Source organism: Heterocephalus glaber, unplaced genomic scaffold (assembly GCF_053883595.1).
Source record: "Heterocephalus glaber isolate CG9 unplaced genomic scaffold, H.glaber_assembly_v1.0 deba00001509, whole genome shotgun sequence".
In the NCBI taxonomy this organism is placed as follows: Eukaryota; Metazoa; Chordata; class Mammalia; order Rodentia; family Bathyergidae; genus Heterocephalus; species Heterocephalus glaber.
Window position 1 is genome coordinate 8,159,224 of NW_028258325.1, and position 16,205 is coordinate 8,175,428.

The window sequence follows — 16,205 nt, forward strand, 5'->3', positions numbered from 1 at the left end:
ACAACCTTATATTTGGAAGTAATGACAACTCTAATGCTAAAGATCACATCAAGTTCATTATCAAAATTAACACCCACATGAGGCAGGGAATAGATCCTTGTATAATCTTATTAAAATGCTGACCTCGTTTAAACAATGGGATGAAAATTCCAATGAAGAACAGCAATATTCATCAAGAAAAAAAGAATCTACTTTTAGTTTAAACTTTGGTTATCCTCTAATTTTAAGAAAAAAAACATGCACAATATCCTATACTGCAGAATTCCCTTTAAATGGCTTATCATCATTTTAAAATTCAATATTTGACAATCAACTTTGCATATTTAACACGGGCAAAGGCATATCTGTTTGATAAATATTACATTTAAGAGACTGTAATACTGTTTTCTGGGACCTAGTATAAGATAAAAAGTTTGAATTGTGATAACCGGCCTTGCAAATTTCATGTAAGAATCTAGCAAGTAATACTTTGGAAATCCCTGACATGCTGTACCGAGTATGCTCTAATACTTAGGGTATGCATAAAATGTCATTGTGGTAGGCAGCCTATAAAAAGTTCCCAGGGATTGCTGCTTCCTAGGACTCATCTTCTTGTGCAATCCTTTGTGTGTGGCTATACCTAGGTATTTGCTCCTATTGAAAAACATGGCAAAAGTGATGGGATAGCTTTTCCCAAATTAGTATACAAAAGACTGGAATTCCCATCCTGTTCCTCTCTTTTCCTTCTTTCTCCCATTCTGTAAGCTGCTATGTTGAGTACTTCTATGAATAGAGCCATGGGTCAAGGAACTGATATTTCTGATCAATAGCCATCAAAGACTCTCAAGAGGCTGTGAGTGAACAGATTTGAATGGAGATCTGCCCCAAGGCTGGAGATGACTCAGGCCTCAGCTGACACCTTTGACTCCAGATTGTGAGAAACCCTGAGCCAGAGGATCCAGCTAAGCTCCACCCAAATTCACCCACCCATACAAATTATTAGACGGTTGTGTTCCCTGAAGTTGGGAAGTTTAGAGATAATTTATTATGCAATGCATAAATCATACCATAATCTTTTCCTAACTTTAAGGTAATTTCTCTATAAGTCACTGCCAAAGTATGCCCTAAAGCTCCAGGTGAAATAAAATTGTGAATAAAGAATAATGGAAAACTCAAGATCATATTGTTATTTAGATTTAAAATGTCCCCCAAAGGTTTCCTGGGCTCAGAGGTGGGGCTTTTGGAAGGTGGTTGGATCTCGGAGGAGGAGCTATACTCTTGAGGATTACTCCACTGATGAGTGCACAGTAAAATGTGCTGTTAGGAGGTAGGGTCTGTTCAGAAGAGCCAGGTCCCTGGGGCCTGGCCTGGAAAGGTGTGCTCTTGTCCTTGGCTCCTCCTTCTTTCTCTATGGATCTCTATTTTCAAGCTGCCCTTGGCTGAGCAGCTGCCTCCACCATGCCCTTCTGCCATGCCATTTCTGCCTTTGAGCCAGCCAACCAAGGACGGAACCCAACAAAATTTTAAGCCAAATTAACTTCTCCTTTAAGTTGTGGGTGTCAGGTGTTTTGACTCAGCAACAGAAAAGAGACAACTACAACTTGTCATACTTACTGACAAAATTTTGCCCAAAGTTTATAAAATCAGTGATCACTCATGTTCTTCATGCAGCCCTTATCTTAGACTGTACATAAAAGAAAATGTTTATATTTATTTTTTCTTTCCTTCCCTTCCCTTCCCATTAGAATATAAATTCCACAAGAGCGGGGATTTCTTTCTCCACCCACCTCACTCATATACCTCAAGGTCCAAAACTACTGCTTGACACATAAGAATTGCCCAATAAATGCTTCTTGGCTGAGTGTTTCACAGTAAAACTCACAATCCCTACCCACAAGTCATAAACCATAATACTATTTCCCATTCTTCCCAACTTCCTAAACTGTCACTTTCCCCAGGCTATTAACTTCACCTGGAATGCTTTGTGTTTGGGGGTGCATTCCCCAGAAACAGCATCTGAGAAAAGAATTTGTGTGCGAACAACTTATTAAGGAAGTGAACCGAAAAGAAACCATGAACAGTAGGGGAAACATAATAGAGAAGAGGTAGACAGGTGCAGGTGTGATTTCAGGCAAAATACCAGCAAGATAACTTCAAAATGAACCCCTTAAGTATAAATCATGCCTCAAAGGTTGTCCCATTCCTGGGCAAAAGAGTTGAGCTTTCCTATTTCCATCCAAGTTAACCATCGACTAGATTTTCCCCAAGGCTGGTAAATCCCAGGGAAGTCCAGCTGTCTGTACCTATGGGTAGCACCAAGGGAAGGCTGCCCAGGAAGAGACACAGGTACTGGCTTTAAAGCAAATGAGCACAGATCTGGGCAAGCTGTGAAGAGCCAGCAGTGGGAATCCAAGGAGATCTGTAAGAAGCTCTGGTAGAATTTGCTACATCAGACATTTCCACTGATTTTATTGAAATTCCACTCATCCGCTCAGTTATTTTTTTCTCTATGTACCTTAACACCATGCTATAACCACACTTCTATCATTTTCACTACTTTTCTCTCCTCTTTTCTAAATCATAAGCTTCATAAAAACATGCATGTTGTATATTTTTATGCTTCCCTCACTGTGGATAGTAAGTAGCAAAATCAGTTACTATCTCTAGACTGTAACCGCTATGAAATCAGTATTTATCAACTTTATATTCAGCAGTTGTCACATATACTGTATACCAGGACCAGGTATCTGCAACTCCCCGAGTGAATGCTTTTATAATAAGTACATGTGCTTTCCAGGCTACAAACTGCTTCCCGATCTATTGTTTTATTCACCCCTCCAGAATCCAGAGAGATATGCAGTCTTCCTATGTCTACTCCATTTTCAAAAACAAAGGCTTAGCAACACACTTACTAAATAGGCACCAAGTAATGCCTCAGAATTAAAACTGACTTCATGTCCAGTTTGTTTACCCTCAACTAATGGAGACTTATGAACAGACTAGGAGCATATCTGGAGATTGAGATTAATAGACACACCAAGTGCTTCAGCCTTTGAGCAAAGCTACCTCAATATGGTTTTGTCTGAGAAAAGTCATGTAAGGCACAGTGATTGAGCACATAAAGAATCAATAAATGTTTGACTTTCTTGAATTGAATGGCTTGAAATAAAATAGAGTGGAATGGAAATGTTTGGTATGAAATGAATTAGACTGACATAATTTAAACTAAACTAAATGTTATGGTGAGCTTTGCTGCTTAATTCTTCATATTTCATCTAAAATTGGGGATTCGAGAAGAAGCAAAAGGGATGGTAGTGAGAAGGCTGTAGATTCTAAATTGCTGGCTATAATTCTCTAATCTATGCCAAACAACCTACAGATGCTTGGACCTCCAGACGCACTGTAAAATAATATCAGCTTATCTTAGCCTGCTTTGCTGCAGGCAGTGTTCTCAGTTTACCTGAACTCTGCACTCCAACTCCTCAGATCCCCCAAACCTACCATTTTCCTTCCTGATACATCACAGAGGACTGTCTAATTTATGCTAAACTGAGGAGCAAAAGATAGCAACCCCACAGCGGATGCTTTCTGTGCCTCATCCCCCCGCCCTGTTTTAGGATCTGCCCATGAACCCATTATGAACATTGAGAGCTTGGTCCCAGCGTGACAAGCAGCAAGAGTCTGGGCTAATGTGGCCTGGAAGTAGCTCTCAAACAGTGGCAGATGATGTTGGAGTTTAAATATCCTACCTGTCTCACCTTTCTGATGGGGCAGTTCTATAATGTATTTGACATTTCCTTTTGGAGTTTCCCCAAAGCAATTGAAACACTGTTGCTCAAAGCAGTCATCTTTTCAACAACATAGTTTTTCTTTTTTTTTTTAATTTTCTTGTCTCTTCAACACTGTCACAATAGTTCTCTCCAGAATCATCTCCAAAATAAACTGCATGCACTCAAATTCCCAGTGTCTGCTTTTATAAGAATCTGAAACGAATTTTTGTTACTCACTTAAAGAACATTGACATGTTTCAAGGGAATAGCTAGATTGATAGCCCAAAAGGATAAACCAATAATGGGGGGACTTTGATAAATAAGACAGTACTTGGAAGAAGCTTGTGTGGAAGCATTTTGGGGAGTGGTCACAACATCTGTCCATCCAGCACGCAGGTTCTGGTGGTGGAAAGAGATCTGGACCAAGTGTTCGGAAATCCGGATTCCTGGGCTGTCATTGCTAGCAATGCACTGCTCAGCCTTGTCATTTTCTTTCTCCGGGCTTCAGTTTTTCTCTGCTGGAAGCTTACAGGATTGTATTGTTAAATCCCTACAGTCCAGTTCCCATGAATCCAGGGGAAAATATGAAGTCCAGGGCATCTCTTTAAAGGTATGTTCCACAAGTAATTAATAAACAAGCAACTCTTCACACAGCACTGGCTGTGGGAAGGGGGACTGTTTAATTAGGCTCATGAGAGGTTCCAATCTGTCTAGACAGGCTTCGCTTTTTCCCCAGGACGCCTTTAGCCACATTTGTTCTGACACTGTGACAAGGTGTCCTTTGGCTGCAGATAGCAATTTCACTGGGTGATAATTCAAATGCCATAGAGTTGGATGTGGAATGTTCTTTAGTTTTAGTGCTATTTATCTTTCCAAGGAAATAGGGGAGATTTACTGAAAATACAGTCAAAAGAGGTAGTTTACAAAATAGGAGTCATCAGAAATAGCTTCTGATGTAGCCCTTGTTCTACCAGTCCATCATCATGAGTGGGATTTCTAGATACTGCTCTCATTTCCCAACCCTGATCTTGGGGGTAAAAAGTCTTAAAATTGAAGGAAAATTACAAGTCATTTAATGTTCTACCACCACCAAATCAATACCATAGTCCTTCCCAAGACTCCTGATGCCTTTAGAGCAGAGAAACTGATTGATAACCAGATTCCTCAACAAGAAGACAAATCTTGTGACAACCTTGGATTTGTAAAATCTTTGACTTTCCAAGACCAATGAGCTTTACATTTTTGTTGAATTACACAAGATAGTGACATAATTCATCTGATCTGCAGATTGGAGGAAAAATACATGAAATCACTGTTAATAATGGAGGAGCATTTTCAAAGTTGACCCAAATATACAAGTCCAATCCATCTGAAGTGATTTTTTTCAAGCTGAATTTTTGTCTCTTATGCTTCTTTTCAAAATTATTCAGAAGAGAAAGGTGAGAAATTGTTGGGAAACATAACTTTATGCTTTGCTTTGCAGTCCACCAGTTATATCATGAGAAAACACAATCTCAATTCAGTTCCTGTTCAACATATCCGTTCTCAGTCAAGCTCAGACTTCTCTTCCCATCTCCAGTCCCACAAAAGACAAAGAAGTAGCTGTCATTGGAGAAGGAGGTCCTTGGCTTCTGTCCTCTTTTGCTTCCCTCTCTTCCTCCACTCACTGGCTCCTGTTCTATATCTTACAAGTATATTCTATATTATCTTTGCCCCTTTATTTTGTGTTGCTATCTGCTGGTACAATCCTTGATGTTAGTTGGGATTTTTTTATTTTTTACTACATTTCTCTCTGTAGTTTGTCCTTGTATTGTGTCTGATACTGTAGTTTGTTTTCTCTCTTTGAGTGATAATAGGGATCAAAGCCTCAAGAGAAGGCTACTTACTAGGAAGACCCTCACAAAAAAGTGCAAGTCGTACAAATCTCTATATAGAAACACAAGAAATACAAAAAAGAAGACAACCTGACTCCTTCGAAAATGCATAGCTCTTTGGTAACTGGATCAATCCAAAGATACTGATGTAGACAAAATGTGAAAGAATTCAAAAGCTTGATTTTAAATGTGGTCACTGACTTTAAAGAAGACACAAATAAACAGCTAAATGAACTAAGGAAGACAATGCAGAATGCAAAAGAGCAATTCAATAGTGAGACAGAGATTCTGAAAAGAAAACAAACAGAAATCTTGGAAATGAAAAGCTCAATAAGTCAAACAAAAAACTCAATTGAAAGACTCACCAATAGACTACATCATGTGGAAGAAAGAATACCAGGGCTTGAAGACAAAGTTGATGAAATATTATATTTAGATATTATAAAATAAAAATAAGAAATTAAAAACAGAACATACAAAGCCTATGGGATGATCAAGTGACAAAAGCAACAAGTAATTGGTTTAGGTAAAGAAGCCAAGGTACCAAGTAAAAGCAAAGAAAACCTATTTGGGGAAAAATTATATTATTTTTCAAATTTATATCCTATAAAGTAAAAAAGGCAGAGGGGCCAAGGGGAAAAGGAAGACAAAGAGTAGTGTTGCTTATTCGGGTGGCTTCAGGCTCTCTGCTCCTGAAAATGGGAAAAAAGTAACTTTTTTATGGATTGTTTGAAATCTCCCCTGGTGGGCCTTCCAACCACAGCCCTTCTGCAGTGTATAGTACCTCAGCTTCAGCTGCCTGCTCCACCCCATCCTAAATCCCTAAGAATACGCGCCATATCCATATGTCATTTGAGTCTCAATGTACTTCTGGAAAGTCCTCTTAGACAAGACATGAAATGGCTCCAACTTCCTCCTGTCATCATCTGATCGTGAAGCATGCTCTGATGTTTCTTCTTTCTCTATTGTTACTTCCCACATATCCTAGCCCATTGTTTCTGACTTGTCATAGGTAGCTATGACTTCCCACAAACCTCAGTTTGGGGTATCTAGCAACTATAGAAAATATAACTGGATCTTTATAAATGATCTTGTGACAACTTTGGAAAGCACATTATAAAATATTAGAAAGCCATAGTCCCTCAACACTTCACTCTAGGGAGAGTTTGGGATTCACGTTCACAAGAAACTCTCTGCAAAGAAAAACTTTCATAATTCTTTCTTAGTATTTAAAAAGCATGTCACAAAGAAAGCTCTCAAACCACATGGTGTTACTAGTGAATTCTATCAAAAAGAAATGAAGTTACATCACCTCCAAAAGGGATACATCCCAATACCCCAATAGAAGACTAAAACCGTAGATGGTACTGAACATTCTTCATACTATTTTTTCCTATACTCATAATCTTTCAGTGAAAACACAGCTATATAGTAAAAGGAGGATCCATTATGATTAAGAGGAATTCATTCACAAAATGCAAGGTTGGTTTAACAGGCAAAAATCAGTGTAAAACTTTTCCCCTAAGAATAAGAACAAGGTAGTTAATATATTCTCACTTCTTCTATGTTTGATTTTTTTTATAAAATCTTTAAAGCAACTCACTGAGGAAAAAAACATGTTCAATAAGTTGTGCTGAAGCAATGGATACTACAAAGGCAGAAGGTAAAAAACTTTACCTCATGCCTCACAAGAAAAATAACTCCAAGTAGATTATAGACCTGAAGGTAAAAGGCAAACTGTGAAGTATAGATTATCCTCATGACTGTAGCCTAGGCAAGATTTTCTGGGCAGAACTCTGAAAATATTAGTCATAAAAGAAAAAAACTTTATCAAAATTAAAAGTTTTTTCTCATCAAAGCACGCCTTTAGTTTTTTTTGTTGTTGTTTTTTTTTTTTTGGTACCGGGGATCGAACTTGGGTCCTTGTGCTTGCGCACAGGCAGCAGGTGGCGGAACCACTGAGCTAAATCCCCGGCCCCACAGCACACCTTTAAATAACAACTAAACAAGCCACACCATAGGAGAAAAATAGTTTCAATATGAATATGACAAAGGATGACATCCAGACAACAAAAAGCAATACTCATAATTCAAAAACAAAAAGTCAAACAAGCTGCATGGAAATGTGGGGGCTGGAGAGAAGCAAAATACTTGAACATTTCACAAAGGAAGATTTGTTAGTGGTCAAAAAAACAGATGGTAAAGTGTTCTCTTTGATCTTATTTCTTGGTGCAGGTAATGGGGCCAGAGCAGGGGTCAGGGCCAGCATTCATCGTACCTCATCTCTTGGACCCCAATAATCTCTCCTGGCTACACTTTTGAGTAATACAATAGGATGTCTTCTGAACTGTGCCTCTCAGCCCATGCCTCTTTAGATAAACCAAAATATGGCTTCTAGGTAATTGAAGGTAGCTTCATTTGAAGGTAACTTGTTTAAAGACAACATTTTGTTCCCCTAAATTACTACTTTCAAACTTTCTTACCCAATTAACTAAAACATTCCTCCATGAATCCACTCAGCCAAGAACTCCACTGCCTCATCTACCCTGGCCAACATACACACTTAATTCCAGAGAGAAGGAGACCATCCAAGGTACTGTGAGTTTGAAAGAGCTGGCACCAAGATGACTCAAGCAGAGAGAGACTTACAACAGCTTCACCCTCACAAGGCCTTTCCTGAGCTCAGGCCATTCAAAGAGGAGTGGAGCTGCCTCTCATTAGTCTTGCCAGCTGAGAGTCTCATACCGAGTTATTACACTTTGTTCACTCCACCCTGAGAACACACTCAGTTTTTGGACTGGAAATAAAGACTCCAGCTCCCTGCGTTGAGCTGCTAATGTTTGATGTGCTCTCCAGTCGCATTCTTCCAGCTCTGCCAAATTGAGTGAAATATTTCCACCACTGCCCCTGAAGCCATGACAGGCAATAAGATGGCCAGACTGACATGTACACATATAATTCCTTTTAATGGAACTGAACTTGGAGATGAAAAAGGTACTGCAATGCAACCAAATGAAATCTATTACTAGAACAGCGTGGATCATGCAGATGGATTTTATTTCTTCTCCACATGATCCCTGAATCTATCACTATTCATTCACTCATTCATTTGTCATTCAGTTAATCATTCTTTCCATAAACACTCCGTAATACTATGGTGTGTCAAGCAACATATTTAGTGTCAGGAAGACAAAATCCTTTTTTCCCAAACAGAATCTGATTGAGAAGGATTGAGAAACAAGTAAATTATAATACACAGTGAATAATGTTTATGACATTAAACCTGTAAACATAGATAGAGAAGTAGAGCACATATGTTTAGAATGCAAAGCGGTACCTAAGTCAGACCTCGAGCTAATAGACATGGTTTGCAAGAGAGAAGGTTTTTGAACACTTTATCAGAGTGTCCCCAGAGCTGGCCAGTCAGAGGAAAGAGGGGAGGGGTTGTTTGAAAGAAAGAAATGAGTAAACCCACAGAGACTTTAAGTCGCAAGGAATTAAATTGCATTTGAGGAAATATAAGAAAATATCATGTCTACAGGGAATTGTATACACAGAGCGCATCCACTGCCAAACCACTGACATTATTTAGTACACAAAATGCTATATACAAAGCAGTTTGAAAAGATAAACAAGAAAATATTTTGTTATTGACCAAAAAAAGATTATAATTATGTTTAAGCACATGATTATCGTGGAAAAACAAAGCTTACAAGAAGCCATACAGAAAAGAAAAATACAGGACATACATTCATAATTAGAACTTCAATTATAAGATTACTTCCAAAACTTTAATAATTTTATTAACTGAGTTTTTCTGGTTAAATAATCACATTTTATCAATGTTCTTGAAATTTTTTTTTCTTAGAAGTATACAATTCTCTGCCTTAAGTATAGAAATAAATGAAAATAGTCCATGGTAAAGGTAATCATTATAGATTAGTGGAAGTAATAGAAATAGTAGTAGAATAGCAACTGAAAGTAGCATGAAGAGTAGAGGTGGTAGTAATGGTACAAATAGTTGCAATAGTAACAAAATAATGCCAGCCATTGCAATACTGGCATTAACAGTAAGCATAATATATCAAATGATGTACTTTGCCTTGTTAAGCCTGAACCATGCCAACTCCCAGGATCCCTTTAAAAAGTAGTCCTTCTTTTCATAGAGCTATGTTACCAAAGCTATGGAAGGCAGTAACCAAAACAGAACTCTGAACTTGACGAAACCTTAGGCACCAGCTACTTGAAGCTTAGCTTTAAAAATACCTCTGCCATCAACTCAGTCATCTCTTCCAAGCTGCATTCCCAGATTCTCCAATGCTTCACTTTTGTTAGCTTTCCATCACCGCGACAAAATACCCAACTAAAACAACTGAAAAGGAGGACACGATTTTCTTGGCTCGAAGGTTTTAGTCCATGGTCCTTTGGCTCCAATGCTGTGGGCTTACAGGAAGGTAAAACATCATGGCAGGAACCTGTGGTAAAGCAAAGCTGCTCACCTCATGGAGCAGGGGGAGGGGGTAAACTATCCCCTACGGGGCACACCCTTAATGAGTACTGTAACCCACAGGGCAAAATGGTTTTCAGAAACCTTTTGCTCTTTTACAGATAAATTGATTCTCCAAATTTTATCATCCCAAGGGCATAAACCAGCACTCTACCCTCTTCAACCTGATGAATGGACACAAAATGCAGATGCTGGTCCTAGGAAGTCAGGGTTCAATTTATTTTCCACAAGGAAGGGAAATGGGCTGACAGGGATGACATCGGTGTGGAATTGCCTATTGTATCATTGTATTCCCAGCCTCTCTTCCTTACTATAAAAGGCCCCTGCACTCCTAAACATGGTGAGATGATGAGTTGAAGCAACATGAAGCCCCTCCATCTTGTTGACCTAAAAAAGCCATTTCCTTTTCACCATGCCTCTTTTGCTTCTGAAGGAGGGACACAGGAAGCAGTGTGGACCTGAGTGGCTGGTAACACTGCTTCTTCCAAGTAGACGCATCTCTCAAAGTTTCTATTGCCTCCTAATAGCCCACTATACTAATAGACCATTAAACTATGAATTCAAAAGTGGATTAATCCATTCATGAGGCTAAAGCCTTAATGATCCAATCATCTCCCACAAGCCTTACCTTTGAACACTGCTTCGTGAGGGACCAAACCCTCAACAGAGGACCCCGTAGGGGACATTTCTTTTCCAAACCATAACACTACTGTAGAGGGGTCATCACCCCTGTCGACACTCACGAGGCACATTTTACATAAGTCCAGCTCTCTACTCATCATAATGGCAGAGATTTATATTCCCTTCTGACATTTTAACTCATCTATGACCTGTGTGGGTATCTCAGGCATTTAGCAGATGACTCAGATCATAGCAAAAGGTCAATGAACAACTGTGCATTAAATGGAGTCTCCTTGTCATTGTCTCTTTCTTTAGAATACATAGAATGACAAAACTCTGCTAATGTAGAATTTCAAGTGGTTTGGCTCTGTTCACTGAAGCTTGAGCTTTCTGAAGGAAGTAATGAAGTGGTGCTCATCTAGAATAAACTTGAAAAAATTCCATCTTAGTGTTTAATCACAGTCTGCATTGCATTCATACTCAGATAAGGTTGGACAACATTTGAAGAAAATCTTAGATTTGTAAAAAATATCAGAATCAATTTAAAAGAGAGAAAAATCTCAATTTGTGGGGGGTGGGGGGGTACCAGTGATCGAACTCAGGACCTTCCAATTGCAAGGCAGGCAGCAGCACCACTGAGCTAAAGCCCCAGCCCAGAAAAATCTCAATTTTAGTAAAGAGTGCCCTGAGGATGCTGTACATAATTCACTTTGGTATATGGGTCTTTCATATCTGCTCACTGAAGGACCCCAAAAGGGGGAAGGAAGACTCATGGCCTGGCTGTCCACCTGCAAATTAGCCAGGTCAGGAACAAATGGAATAATTCCAACAGGGGTAATGATGTGGAGGCATCCCACACCAGACAGGGGATGGTGCCAGCCTAGCAGGCAGCCAATGTGGTCTCTACCTGAGGTGGCAAGAAATGGAATGTCATGATGGGTAGGGTCTCATAGGCTTGCACACCCTCAGGCAAACACAGACAGTCTCCCACCAGACTGCCAGGCTGGAATTCTGGAGAATAGTTCCTGGAGAGGGAAGAAATGGGGAGGATGGGAAAGTGGCAGAAGGGAACTCTGAATGAAGCAACAGTCATTGCCCATTTCCCGAGCACTTCTCATCATTCAGCTGGTGTGGCAGAGGTGGAGGATGTGGAGGTAAACGCAAGGCCAGTCTTGGCCACAGGGAGAAGATCAAATAGGCCCACATTTAAAATCTAACACCCCAAGCTCTTTAGTGAAATGGAACAACTAAAATGTGTTCAGTGCTCATTAAATGCTGGTAACTGTCCAAAGAGTTCGACGTGTATGACTCCATTGTAGCTTCACAAAATCTTTTGTCAGTAAATAAAACAGAATCCATTCTATAATATCCAATAGAAAGAACTTAACACAGAAACCTAGTTACAAATGTAATGAGAATTAATCCATTACAAATCTTGTAATCCAAAAATTAGCAAAACTTGGCACAATAAAGCCAAGAACTAGGGCAACAAGAAGAAAGTGATGAGCGAGTGTTGAAGGCTGCCCAGCAGGGGCTGGAACCACAGTGGAATAGGTCCAATCCTATTGGCACCTTAATCTTCTACCAGTGCCTCTTGCTGTTTGAACATAGCTGTCAGGGAAGAAAATCTATAAAGTAAGTGTGCAGAAAAAAGTGAGCATGTGGACCTGAGTACAAGCTGGGAGTGTGTGCTGTACAGTGTGTGCTATTGTGAGCTGCATTACTCAAACAAAGAAACTGAGTCTCAGGCACTTGGGCACAAAACAACCCAGGCAAGAGCACACAGTTGTATTTCAGAGCTGATGTTCTTATTTCATCCTACCTCCCAGTCACTCACGGACACATAGAGAAGTTCAATGGAATCACAATTCATGCAGCTGGGGAGTCAGAGACTCCTTCCCAGGGACCAAAGTAAATACTTGGATCCAGAAACAGAATTGCAGAGGAGACCTATACTTAGAAAACTAACTCAAGAGCAAGTAGAGAGAATTTAAAAACTAATGAATGAATCCATTAAGATGAACCATATCTGAGATAGAGAATAAGTAGAAACCAAAAACCAAGAGAGATGACTCTGTCATCAAGGGATGTCCCTCTGTCAGCCTAGTCCAAAAGGGAAGACAACGAATGGTGGTCGCTGTCTACTGATTTCTGTTTGCATCATACAAGTATACTGTGGGAATGATCTCCTTTCTTCACAACAAATTAATGATATGGGCACTATTCCTATATCTATCTAATAGGTGAGGGAATGAGTCTCCTGGAGTTAGGTTACTTGTCTGAAGTTAGTCGGTAACTGGCAGAAACAGTTACCCAAACCCAAGATCTTCTAATTTAGCTGAAGTCTTCTCTACTGTTGTTCTTACTGACCAAGGAACTGGGGTGGACACAGCCTGCAGAATGAAAGGGGGAAGATTCCTACAGAACCCATCTACAGAGAGCTAGACAGCAAAGAGGCAGCGGAAGGGACTGTTGGCTGGCAGAAATTGAATAATAAAACATGAAGTTATTGGGATGCCAACAAAAATCTTTTTCAAATTCTCCCTCTGCAAAGGCAATTCCACTTGTACTTTGATCTTTGACCTGGACCCATACAATTAATTCCACATCATATTTCTCCATATTGCTCTCCAAGGAGAATCGAGTTTACACTTCCTCCCTATTCAAACCATAACAGTACTTAATTAGGTGATAATTTATGTCGTACTTAGCATGAACTTTTGACACTTGCTGGTGGAGGCTGTACAAGTGTACATGTGTTATCACCTGACTACATCAAGAAACAGGGCCTGGGCATTGGCAAGGTGTCTTGGGCTTTACAAGGTATCAAATGGCTTTTATAACCCTGTAGTACCTGGCTTTCTAGTAGGCAGAACTGTCTCTAGTGTGTATTAATATACTGAATATTATGCCCATATGCACTTAAAACATTGATTCTGAGCACTTCAAAACAACAAGGAGCCTGGAAAATCAGAGAAACAGATGTTGGATGAATAGTAGGGCTTACTCATGGTCCATCATTCAACTTCTGGGAAATAGTGCAACAGCGGAAGGGGATCATTCAAACCTACTTGGTGGAAAATAAACAGAGGGCTCCCTGCCGGCAGACAGGGTATGTGGTGATAACGAGGCTCTGCACGCTGGCTCTGACCCTTCTGCTTCAATCTCTTCATCAAGACTGACCCAGAAATGGTTCTTTTCCAGGTATCCCATGGGGTCTGAGATGGTGATGACTATATGGCCCCAAATCACTTCAGATGCTCTTTTATATAACTGCTTGTGAAGGGAAGGAAATACTAACTGACACAGTCTCTGCTGAGTTGCAGGGAGCTTACAAGTTAGATTCCAGTCCTGGTAATGGATCCGAGAAGAGTGCCTTCCATTGGTCCCATTCTCTTTGTGCTTGTGAAGAGGAAAAACAATAAAAACAAAAAAGGATCATGAAGGGTACTGTGTTATTTTAGTTCTTGAATACAGCACTGCATCTGTCTATGCTCCAAGCTGAAATGGATTCATCTGAGAAGGTATAAATGCAGAACTGGACCTCTTTTGTTGCCTCCTGGGAGAAAGGGTAAGACAAAGAGACTACAGAACAAGACTCATGGCCCACTGTGAGCATGGCCAGTTCATTCCAGGCCCATGGTCCCAGGTCAGTGAGACAAAGTAGCTCATGTGTGGACATAGGCTAGAAGGAAATTCACAAAGATGATTCCTACCCTAAATCTGTCTCGTCCCCCACACCATCACAATGTTAATAAAGCAAAAGCCTTTGCAATGGCTGATAAAGTGCACACTACCACCTCCTTCCCCTCTCACTTCATTTCCTGTGGCTCCCACCTGCAACACTTTGTTCACTCAAACTGGAATCCTTGTTGCTTCCAAGATATGCCAGACAGAGGCCTCAGGACATTTGCACATCCCCTTTCTCTGATCTCCTGCAAGATACCCCGTGGCTCCCTCTCTCCATGTCAAAATCCCACCATATTATCTGGTGATGGTGGGCCCTCTCAGTCAACCATGTACAGCCTCATCTGCTGCTGTTTGTCACTGTACCCTGCTTTATTTTTCTCTCTTGTTTTCTCATCAAATCAGATGCACAAGCCTTTCATGGTTATTCACTGTCTGGGCTAGAGAATGGAACACTGAGCTGCATTCTTCTCTGATACCTCTCCAGTGTCCCGTGGACCTGACACAATGCGGGCATTCCATACCTGATCCCTGGGTGAATGGATGAGCCCCTGGTGATGTGGCTGAGGTAGGTGTGCGTTGCTAGGTTTCTTTAATGATTTGTTCGGGAACCAAGAGGATTCTCTGGCTGTTAGGCTCTAGCCATAAATGAGGATTAGATAAGGATTTTCTTTAAACTTGAGCATTATATGACTCTTAGGCAAACTCTTCATTTTTAGTTTTTCTTTCCTTTTTTCTGTTTTGATGAAACAATTACTTTTTTCCAAAACCACAGAAAACTGAAATGTATTTCATTGTTCATGTAGTTGATATTATATAAAAATTTTCCATCCTGATGTTTCTGATAATTCAAATGTTTCTCCTCTAAAAAGATAGTAAAACCCAAGCGTGCACACACACACACACACACACACACACACACATTTCTAGGCATATCAAACAGCATTCATCAGTGTGCCCTTCCACTAACTCTCCCACATAGCTGCTGCAGCATCTCATCGGGCTACACGTCTCCATCTCAGGTGAATGTGTATCAAGAAAACCCAGAGCCAAGGCTTAGTTTCATAACACACACTGTGTTCCCTTCAAAACAGTCTGCCAATCCCATCGTACAATGAAGTGATAGTAACACAATATTTTCTCTTTTGTAAACCAACTGTGTTTCCGGTCATGTGCTTGGTGCGAACTTATCTGTGTCTCCATCCATAATGACCACTTGAGAGTTGTGTAGACTGGATGGGACCCTTCCCCTCTCTAAGTCAGGTGAGGTTCATGCTGATTTGCAACAAGTGTGACTGATGAACAAAACCGATTCCTTTTTCTTGTGATCTCCCGTCTGGAACAGAAGAGGAGGAAAGGCGGGTATGTGAGACACACAGTGAGAGCTGTTCTGTTGCTGGAAGTAGAGGAAGTTCTGGAGTAGGGAGTAAGGGAGCTCACAGGTCTGGCTGAGGGCAGAATGAGGAATAAGTCAGACACTGATGAAGGAAGTGGCATGAGGAGCACAGTAGAGTTTAAAGAGTGGTCCCTAGTGGCAAAGTGGAGGGTGGCTAGACGGGAGGGAGAGAGGGAAGTCTCCAAGCATGTTCTGGACTCCAGGTTCCATCTGGGATTCTGGGCCCTGCAGGTAGCCTTCCTTCCAGCAGATCTCCTGTCTTGGCAGTGAAGATCACCCCCCTCCTCTACCCTTAATCTGGGAAAGCTGCAGACACAGATGTCCATTATGCGCTACCGCCCCTTCCCCGCCCCGTCCCACCCACAGACTTA